Here is an 11,259-nt window from a genome sequence, read left to right as displayed (position 1 = left end):
AGTACACTGATTGTTATTACGGTATTCCTCTGCCACAAGTGAGGACTTATTAATAAACTTGGGTGGGGGTCACTACTGGTCAGGTGACTACTCACTCTTTAAAAAAACAAAAACCTCCACCCTACACACACATCCACACCATCATGCATAATGTTTCCAGCTAACACTCGCCAACTGGATTTTAAAACAGGGATGGTACAGTTACTCCATACTTTTAATGGCTTGGAAAATAAAAATCCATATGTACATATTAGGAGTTTGAGGAAGTAGTTGTGAATTTTCATTGTCAAAATGCAACTGATGACATTGTGAGACTTAAGCTCTTTCATTTCTCTTTGAAGGATAGAGCTAAGAGTTGGCTATACTCGCTGAGACCACGATCTATTGGGTCATGTAATGAGATGACTCAGGTCTTCTTTAATAAATATTTTCTCCAACATAAGGCCAATGCTTTAAAAAGGTAAATCTCTTCCTTTGCACAAAAGGACAGTGAGACTTTGTATCTGTCTTGAGAGAGATTTAAGGAGTTGTTGAGTATGTGTCCTCACCATGGGTATAAGAATTGGCACTTAGTGAGCTATTTTTATGAGGGACTTACACCTAGAGAGCGCCAATTTGTGAAGATGATATGTAATGGTGAGTTCTTACAGAAAGATCCTGATGAGGCCATAAAATACCTCAATGAGCTTGTTGAAAAAGCTCACACTTGGACTTGACCTTGTGCTACTGAGAGCACAATTAGGTCACGACCTGCAGAAAATCTAAGTGGTGGTAGAATTTACCATCTCAGGGAAGAGGATAGCCTAAAGGCTAAGGTTGAGATGCTCACTAGGGAGCTAGATGTGTTAAAAACTAAGGACTTAAGGCCAACACACGTGGCTAAATATGCAGAGCCTTTTAAACCATGTTTTGTGTGTGGCAGGGTAGATCACCTCGCCTAAGAGTGTCCCACATTTGCTGAGATGAGAGGGATGTATGAGGAACAATGTAATGCCTTAGGTATGTGCCTTTTGCACCTTTCTCTAATACCTATAATTCGGGGTGGCGCAATCACTCCAATTTTAACTGAAAATCTGAAAACCAGCCGCCTGCACAACCTCCTAGATCATATCATTCACCTTCATCTTCTAGGAGTCATTTAGGAAACATTTTGCATGCTTTTATTGAGGCACAGGGTAAGACTAACCAAAAGTTTGAACCTTTAATTAAGCAAGTTGTTGAAGAAAATAAGGAGATAAAGAGCCAAGTGTCCAAATTGATGAGTTCCTTGAGTGTGAATGAGCAAGGTAAGTTCATTCTCAAGCTCAGTCTGCACCCCATGGTCAACACATGGCGCAAGAGAATTTGAAGGATGTGAATGTCATTGTGATGAGAAGTGGTAAGTCATTACATATCCCAACAACGAACAAATCAGAGGATGTGGAAAAGGATCAAGATAGTACTGATGTTGAGCTACCCAAGGAACCTAAGGTGACAGAGAGTATTGTTAAGGTACCATTCCCTCAATCTTTAAAGTCAAGCAAGCAAACTCTGGATCCTAACAATGAAATCCTAGAGAATCTAAGGCAAGTAAAAATCAATTTTCCTCTTTTGCATGTGATTAAACAAGTTCCTACTTATGCAAAAGTTCTCAAGGATTTGTAGACTGTTAAGAGGAAGCATCATGTGAAGAAGATAGCGTTCTTGACAGAGCAAGTTAGTATTCTAATTGAGTAGTGGATTCCTCCCAAGTGCAAGGATCCTGGTTGTCCAACCACTGCATGCAACATTGGAAATCATGAGTTTGGGCAAGCTTTGCTAGATTTAGGAGCTAGCGTGAATCTAATGCCAAATTCTATTTATTTGCAGTTGGGGTAGGGAGAAATCAAACCAACCACTGTGGTTTTGATATTGGCTGACCGTTTAGTCAAAGTACCCCGGGGTGTTGTAGAGGATGTTCTAATTCAAATTGACAAATTTAATTATCTTGTTGATTTTCTAATCCTTGACACTAGCTCTGTTGTTGATACTACTTCTAAAATTCCTTTGATTTTAGGTAAGCCTTGCCTTGCCACTGCTAATACTCTTATTAATTGCAGGAATGGGCTCATGAAGCTGTCTTTTGAAAACATGACTCTCGAGGTCAATATCTTCCATATTGCAAAACAGCCAGAAGATGATGACGAGAGCCACCGGACATACATGTTTGACTCACTTATGGATATGGGAGTTTCTATAGCTCACTTATCGAAGTTTGAGGAGTTGCTTGAGAAAGATGAAAAAAAAATTCCTTAAAGTGTGAAAGCATCCAAAGTTAAATTGAAGCATCTACCTAAGGGTTTAAAGCATGCTTTCCTTAGTTCAGGTGATACTTTTCCTGTTATTATCTCATCTATATTGTCTGAGTTTCAATGTGAGAAATTAATTCGGACTCTAAGTGAGCATAAGTCAGCCTTAGGTTGGAGCATTGCTGATATAAAAGGAGTTAGTACCCTGGTCTGTTCTCATTAAATTAATTTGGAGGAAGGAACTGACCCTCGTAGAGACCTTCAGCGTAAGCTTAATCCCACTATGAAAGAAGCGGTGAAGAATAAAGTGTTGGAACTATTAGATACATGAATGATATATCCCATTTCTGATAGTAAATGGGTAACTCCTACACAGGTTGTTCCCAAAAAGTCAGGTGTTACCGTGGTGAAGAATGACCTAGGAGAGTTAGTCCCTACAAAACTTGTGACTGGGTGGCAGATGTGCATTGATTACAGAAAGTTGAATGCTGCCACCCGGAAAGACCATTTTCCTCTCCCTTTTATTGATCAAATTCTTGAGCGTGTGGCTGGTCATCCTTTCATTGTTTCTTGGATGGTTATTCTGGTTATTATCAAATTGAAATTGCATTAGAAGAACAGGATAAAACCACTTTCACTTGTCCTTTCAGTACTTATGCTTTTCGTAAAATGCCATTTGGATTGTGTAAACCTGTTACTTTTCAAAGTTGCATGATGAGCATTTTTAGTGACATGGTTGAAAATTGCATGAAAGTTTTTATGGATGACTTGACTGTTTTTGGATCTTCTTTTGATGCATGCTTATTGAATTTAGAAAGAGTGTTGACTCGTTGTGAGGAGAAGGAATTGGTTTTGAATGGAAAAATGCCATTTTATGGTACCTTCAAGTATTGTCTTAGGGCATATTCTTTCTTCTAGGGGGATAGAGGTTGATCAATCTAAGATTGAATTAATCTCTAAGTTGCCTACACCTAGGATAGTAAAGGATGTGAGATCCTTTCTTGGTCAAGCAGGCTTTTATAGGAGGTTTATACATAATTTTTCCACCATATCTAGATCACTATGTGACCTCCTAGCTAAAGATGCTCCATTTGAGTGGACACAAGCTTGTCAAGAGGCCTTTAAAACGCTAATTGGCAAGCTCAACTCAGCACCCATAATGTAGCCACCTGATTGGACTTTACCTTTTAAGATCATGTTTGATGCTAGTGACTTTACCGTAGGTGCTATTCTTGGACAGGGACGGGAGGGGAAGCCTTTTGTCATTTACTATGGTAGTAGAACTCTAAATAGCGCTAAGATGAACTACTCCACCACTGAAAAAGAGTTGCTAGCTATAGTGTTTGCTTTGGATAAGTTTCGTGCTTACTTGATTGGTTCTCCTATTGTTATTTTCACGGATCATGCAGCCCTTAAAGTACATTTTTACAAAAAAGGATGCTAAGGCGCGACTAATACGGTAGATTTTACTTTTGCAGGAATTTGATATCACCATCAAAGACAAGAAAGGAGTGGAGAACATAGTGGCTGACCATCTCTCAAGGCTCACATTTGAGGACACCTCTAACCACCTGCCAATCAGGGATGATTTTCCCGATGAGCATTCACTTTCTATTATTTCTCTACCATGGTTTGCTCACATTGTGAATTATTTTGCTGCGGGTGAGATACATATAGATTGGAGTGCACAGGACAAGAGGAAGTTCATGACTGAGGTACGTAGTTTCTATTGGGATGACCATTTTCTTTTCAAATACTACCTTAACCAAATTTTAAGGCGTTGCATCCCCGATGAGGAGATTGCTAGCGTCTTGGAATTTTATCACTCCCAAGCTTGTGGGGGCCACTTTTCAATGAAGAAAACTGCTGCAAAAATTATGTATTGTGGATTTTATTGGCCTACCTTGTTTAAGGATGCAAACATCTATTGTCACTCATGTGAAAACTGTCAAAAGTTAGAAGTTATGTCCCATCGTAATATGATGCCCTTAAATCCGATTTTAGTGATTGAAATTTTTTATTGTTGGGGCATTGACTTTATGGGACCACTTCCTCATTCTTTTGGATATCAATATATTATTGTGGTAGTAGACTATGTGTCAAAATGGGTAGAGGCAGCAGCTTGCAGGAGCAATGATAATAGGACGATAATTAAATTTCTCAAAGAGAATATGTTATCTTGATTTGGTACACCACGTGCTATTATTAGTGACCGGGGTACACATTTTTGCAACCGTCCTTTTGAGGTTTTGATGAAAAAATATGAGGTGGTACATAAGATCTCTACTGCCTACCACCCCCATACAAGTAGACAAGTAGAACTTACAAACAGGGAAATTAAGCAAATTTTAGAAAAAACGGTTAACCCTGATTGCAAAGATTGGTCTTTGAGACTAGTTGGTGCGCTTTGGGCCTATCGTACAGCTTTCAAAACTTCCTTAGGCATGTCACCTTATAGGCTTGTTTTTGGAAAGCCTTGCCACTTACCTGTGGAGCTCGAGCATCGAGCTTATTGGGCCATCAAACATTTCAATTTTGACACAGGAGAAGCAGGTAAACTTAGAAATTTTCAGTTGACCGAATCAGAAGAGTTGAGATATTATGCTTATGAGAACTTTAGAATCTATAAGGCTAAAAGAAAGTGTTTCAAGATAAAAATATTTTGAGAAAAACGTTTAAGCCTAATAATCGAGTGTTCTTAATGATTCTAGACTCCATAAGTATCCAGGAAAACTTCGGTCTAGGTGGACCAGCTCTTTTGTAGTGAAGAATGGTTTTGCAAATAGGGCAGTAGAAATACAAGATCCTAAGGATGGTCGGATCTTTAAAGTAAATGGTCAACACCTTAAAGTATTAATTGATAGGCAAGTTTCAGAAGTGAAAGACATTCCACTTGTGGATTCGATCTATCAACCTTGACCACCACCACGCAGGCATGTTTTTCTTTATTTGTTTTGTTTGTTTGGTTTTACTTTTGTTTTCTCTTATTTTCCTTATTTTCCTTTTTGCTTCTTGTTGTTTTCTTTATTTTTGTTTGTAGGTTAGTTTCATTTTGTCATTTCAGGTTACCATCTTTGGTTCTTAGCGAGCTGCCCATGTCATTCATCAGGTGTATTCTACCCTTTTTAGTTACTCCCAATTCAAATTTGATTCTTAAACATTGAGGACAATATTTCATTTATATTGGGGGTGGTGGTGCAAATTCAGTATTTAAAAATACTTGTTGGAACTCTGTGACATATTTTCATGTGTCAAATGTTTCTCAATTTGCATCACACGTGCATCTTTTTCACATGTGTACTCATTCCATTCATAGCCATCTTCGTGAATTCACCAAACCCATCATAATTTTTTTTTTTTTTTGCTTAAGCATTCACAGAACCCCTAATGCACTTATCCAACCTTGTGGTAAGATGGTGGTTTGACACATGTAGTTAGAGAACTTTTTTGCTTAAGTATTCATGTGAGATTTGGAGAGAATTGAAAGGCTACAAATGCAGTAAATTGTGATAAGCGTTCATTGATCTGTTGAATTGGGCACTTCTTTTGAGAATTGATGGTGGATATACTGGGGATATGACGAAGGTCAACTTAGGATCAACGTTTGAGCTTTTCAAGCTAACATTTTCCATCATTGACCCCTAGTAGCCAACTTTGAGCCAATAAACACATGCAACTTTTTCTTTTCATATGCCCACATCATTCATACCTCTCCACATTGGAGTATAACCTATACACTAACTTTTTCTACTCTTGTTACTTCCAAGTGTGTACTAGATGTGGAATTCTTTTTTTAGCACGGAATAAAAAAAGAGAGAGAGAGAAAATGGAAGAACATGAATTACAAGGTGTTCAAGTGAGTGAACTTCAAAGGCAAAAATACTAAGGCTGGGTAGAAATAGCAAAATACCTGTGTGACATAATTGTTCAACAAATTATAAAAAAAATAATAAAAAAATAACAAAAAAAAGGAAAAAGAAAAAGAGGCATTATTCGAGGATTTGAAAGGTTGAAGAGTACATTAAGTGAAAAAATGTGGTTTATTGAGAGATTTAATAAGATTCCTTTTGTATGTATTTGGAAGTTTTTGAATCATTTTTCGTTTTTTTTCATATAGCCCTGAACCTAAGCCACGTTACAACCTTTTGTGTTAATCATTCTTATCCTAAGTAAGCTTTTGGAAATAATGGTTGAAGTCTCATTTGTTAGTGTTCCTATCATAAGGTCAATGTTTGTCAATGTCAGGACTTCTGGTTAGATGGACATAGTTTGGAACACACACACTGTGAATTGCTATAGGTGGATTGCTTGTGATAGGGTTATTATATTCCTAAGGTTGCTTTGATATGTGAATCTGGAAAGTCTGAGGTCTTTGTGTGTGATTTGTTTTGGTCTCTTTCGTTGTTTTGGCATGAAAATTGCTAGAGATTAGCAATAAGTAAGTTGGGGGTGTGATGAATGTACGAAAATACACTCGAAATACTCTATTGTTGGATTAAAATGTTAAAATGTGAATAGAAATAATTATATATAATTTATATTATTGAATTTAATATCGATTCACATTGAGATATATTTGAGCATGATTTTATGATATTTTAAATTTTAAATATTGCATTATTTGTTGGTGAGAGATAATTTACAATTGAGTTTTACACTTAACATTTTTTAAAGTTTTCAATTTATGTTCTAGAGCTGTGCTATGCATCAGCCGGAAGTCGCAGCACACCACATATGTATATTTTTTTTTTCACACAATAAGTTGAGTGTGCGGCGACTGCAGCGCACAGTAGGATGCAGTTTATATTTTCTATTATGCTCTAACCATGTCCTTTGCTGTTGGATTTTTGGATCAAGATATGAAAAACATAAAAAAATAAAATAAAAATGCAGCACACGTGGGACCCAATTTCAATTCAAAAAGCAAGTCTTTTGCTTGGCCAAGAGAGACAACATCGAGGATTCTTTAGGGTGTTAGACGTTAGAAAGAAAGTTGGTAGGTGGAGACAGTGAAGTAGGACTTTGAAATCGACTAGAACTTTTCAACGATTGGATACTTTTGAATTAAAGGATATTGGGCGTAAGAAAGGTTGGTGGTTAAGGAGGGACTCTTGAACCGTTTTTTACAGCACGTACACAAGGAGTTTAAGAGATTATTCTAGGTTATTTTCTTGGCTGTTCTTTTTGGAGAGTTTGGGTTGCTCTTGCTCAAATAGATAGTTAAATTCTTAAATAAGGTTAGGGATGAACTTATACATTAGATAGTATTTTTAATTTATTTTTTATTTATCTATTTGATTTTTAATTACTAAAACTCTTTTGTTTTATTATTCACAATTTATTGTTGATATTTTCTTTTCCGAATAATCATAGAATTCATTTTGTTTATGGATTCAGTCATGCTTTTTCTATTGAATGGATTAGCTTTTTTATTATGTTTAGATCAATTATTTATCTATATTGATTAAATTCTTTGTTGCAATATCGCTTCCTGCATATATTGTCGTCAAAACAATAGTGATAATAATTTATGTATTTTAAAAGTGGTGAATGATTTTTCAAAGGGTTACATTTGGCTTAATCTTTGTTTATAAATCTATACATTCTGATTATGAATTTTGGGATTTAAGTTCCCAATTGAGTTATTCAATGAATTAAAAATAATTAAAATATCAAATTTGTGCAAGGAGTTCCCAACACTTTACTATTTGTCAAACTTGAGTACTTTTTCCGTTAGTCACTTTGCTTCACTTTAATTTGCATTTAAAATTAATCTTTGTTCTCCATTAATCATTTAATATTTTTCTTTAGTTTCTTTGTTCCTTCTACTATTCTTTTAATTTGTCTCTCTGTGGAATCGACACCCCAAAGATGTGCTACAACTACTGCATTATTCTTTGGGTATAATCAAATTTTGACGGCGGCATCTGTCTTCCAATAACAATGCCCTTGCCTTGAACTGGGCTAGCAGATGGCATTTTCTTCTCCTTACTTCCTCCAACTGCAAACGAAAAATCTCTCTTCCATTCAGAATTAATTTGAGCGGTCAACCCTTTCTTCTATGCTTCAAAAACAAGAGTTATATTTACCAATTCTTGGTAATTCTCGATCCTTGAGCAAGCCACTTGATTGTGAATCCTCGACTACAGCCCTCCTTGGATCTTCTGGGCTACATCTTCCCAATTGAAATCACGTAATGTGCAAACCTTCCCGATCCCATGAATTTGGTAGTGTATAGCTCCACAAACATGTTGCCTTATACCAAAGATGCAAACTCATATGACCTTTATTGCTCCACGAATTATGGGAAGAATTTACTGTCGAAATCATCCAAGAATCTTCCCTAGGTTAAGGTAGGTAGGGTTCCCGACTCCTTTGCAAGAAGTTGCCTTCTCGTATATCATATGTCGGCTTCTCCTTGCAGTACATATTCGGCGTACAATACCTTTTGATCTCGGGTGCCCCTGCATATCTCGAATGTTCGATCCAGGTCGGTCATTCACTATTTGCCCTCGTGGGCCCTATGTTGCCCAAGAAGTTTGGGAAATGGTACACCAATAAATTCTCGTAAGGGCATCCTCTAACTTCCTATCTATGCCCTTGCACTTGTTCTTGTTTCTGTTGTTGTCTGAGCACATCCGTCAGTAAACGAATAGCTTCTGCTGTTCCTTGTCCTCTGTCCATTGGAGGATTATATTTCTCTCGATTGTTGTCCCCACTAGGGTTTTTAGGTACTCTGCCACACACTACGTGTTACATCTTGAAACACATGCTCACTTGTTTAACCCATTACTTCAAAAATCCAATCCTATATTTTGGTATCAACTCCTAGGGACTTTTGGGTTTACTCAGAGACATATTGCTCTAATACCACCCTGTGACATCCTCAAACTTTGCCTGGGATTTGACAGAACTTGATGTGTTGGGACATGCAATACAAGGTCACATACCTCTATTCATGTTTGACATGGGAAAAACATAACTTTGACATGAACATAAAATGACTTGACTTGACAAGGACCTTGTTACATATACATGTTTGTTTACTTGAAAATGGATGCTTCACAACTCTCCAAGGGTCGTGTGCTCCTGCCATATACTGCTTCACAACATGATAGTACTTCATCAATCTAGGGGATTTCACATCTAATTTAAATACTCCAGAGTGGACAGAGGAGTTCCACTAGTATAACTTCCCATCTTAGCACTTAGGATTGTGATAAAATAAAAGACTCATGCATGACTTAAAAAAATTTCATGATATACTCAATGCTTATAACATGCCATTCATGGCATATAATAGGATAACATTTAATAATATGATGACATGACAGTCGTGGCATGTAACATAATAACATGTAACTGTAATTGATTATGTGGCATAGCATATTACAAAATATTATAATAAACAAAAAAATAAACATGAACATGAATAGTGCAATGTTACAGTCGTACATACGTAAAAACACTTAGTGAAGTTAGATGCTAACTTATAGAAATGTAGTGTAACGTAAGGAAAGCGTAATAAAGTGGAAGTTGAATGAGATATATTGTTGGTTTATAATAGCTCACTTAATCTTCCTAATTACAAAACTGATATGAACCCGCGGGAATGAATTCCCTTGAACCCACAATCAATTTGAAAACTCCCCAAGAAAGCCAAAATCAAGTCAGTGGATGGAGAACCGAGACCCGATGAGAACTCATTTCAAGAACCTAGATTATATTAAAATCTAGACCCATTGAAAAACCCGTCTCAAGAACCCAGATTACAAAGGAGGAAGCCACAAAGGTTGTGATTTACCTTTGATAAGTTCAAAAGTTCAATTAAGAACAAGAGGAGTAAAACTCAACTCACAATGAACAAATTCATCAAATTTCATAAACTTCATAAACTGATTAGAATGAGGCTACATAGAGTATTTAAAGCTAAACCTAATGAAACCCTAGTCAAAATAAAACCCCATCTTCCAAAAGTGCCCCTGGATGAACAGTGCCGCGGCTACATAGCCGCGCAACAGTAACCCTAACCCTAGTTTAATAAAATAATAACTTTCCCAACATGCCCATGCATAGGCCCCCTTAAGTGCTTCCCATAATAAACTCAATTATTTTAAACTAATAAAATAAGTTCTTTAAATGAATTAAATAAATTGAAACCCTTCAAGAGCCCAAAGCCTTGAAGTCTTGTCGTTGCCCTCTTCCGTAGCTGATCAAATGACTTAAAACTGGATTTTCATACTTCAAGCCCCATCTTGAATGTTGGGCTCTTGCTAAACTTGTCCCAAGTGGATTGCATCAATCCTTACATTGTCTCATTGATCTTCTTGGCCCATCTGGAAGTTGCAAATGATCTTTAAGACTAGGCCCATCTTGGTTCCCATCATTCCCCCTCTCCTCAAAAGGATTCGACCTCGAATCTCCACCTGGATCAAAGGGAAAATGGTTAGTAACATTGAAAATAGTAGAAACATGATACTTACCTGGAAGATCCATTAGATATGCATTTTCATTAATTTGTTCAAGAATTTGGAATAGTCCATCCAAGCTACTCCTATCATCAACTGGTAAAGACTTTAAATCTGAAGGAGAAAATGGATTAAGTATACAAACAATTTCAATTGGTGAAAATTTAGTAATAGCGTGAACACTCCAATTATATGTAAACTCAATGAATGGCAAACAATACTCCCACAAATGTTCATGAAGCACATCTAAAGTCTTCCTCGAACCAAAATGACCACTCCAATATGCAAACTCAATGAATGGCAAATGATACTCCCGCAAACGTTCATGCAACAAGTCAATGAATGGCAAATGATACTCCCATAAACGTTCATGCAACATGTCTGAAATCTTATTTTCACCAGAATGATCACTCCAATTATATGCAAACTCAATGAAACGCAAATGATACTCCCGCAAATGTTCATGCAACACGTCAATGTATGGCAAATGATACTCCCACAAATATTCATGCAATACATCAATG

General features: G+C 36.7%; 1 non-coding gene across 1 annotated transcript; it reads right to left on the bottom strand.

The window, feature by feature from the left end:
* Window positions 1–448: 448 nt before the first annotated feature.
* LOC118349081 lies at window positions 449–556 on the bottom strand. Its single transcript, XR_004802074.1, has one exon. It is a non-coding gene; the product is annotated as a small nucleolar RNA R71 (small nucleolar RNA).
* Window positions 557–11,259: the final 10,703 nt, after the last annotated feature.

Source organism: Juglans regia, chromosome 7 (genome assembly GCF_001411555.2).
Source record: "Juglans regia cultivar Chandler chromosome 7, Walnut 2.0, whole genome shotgun sequence".
Taxonomy (NCBI): Eukaryota; Viridiplantae; Streptophyta; class Magnoliopsida; order Fagales; family Juglandaceae; genus Juglans; species Juglans regia.
This window is presented reverse-complemented; position numbering and strand designations above follow the sequence as displayed.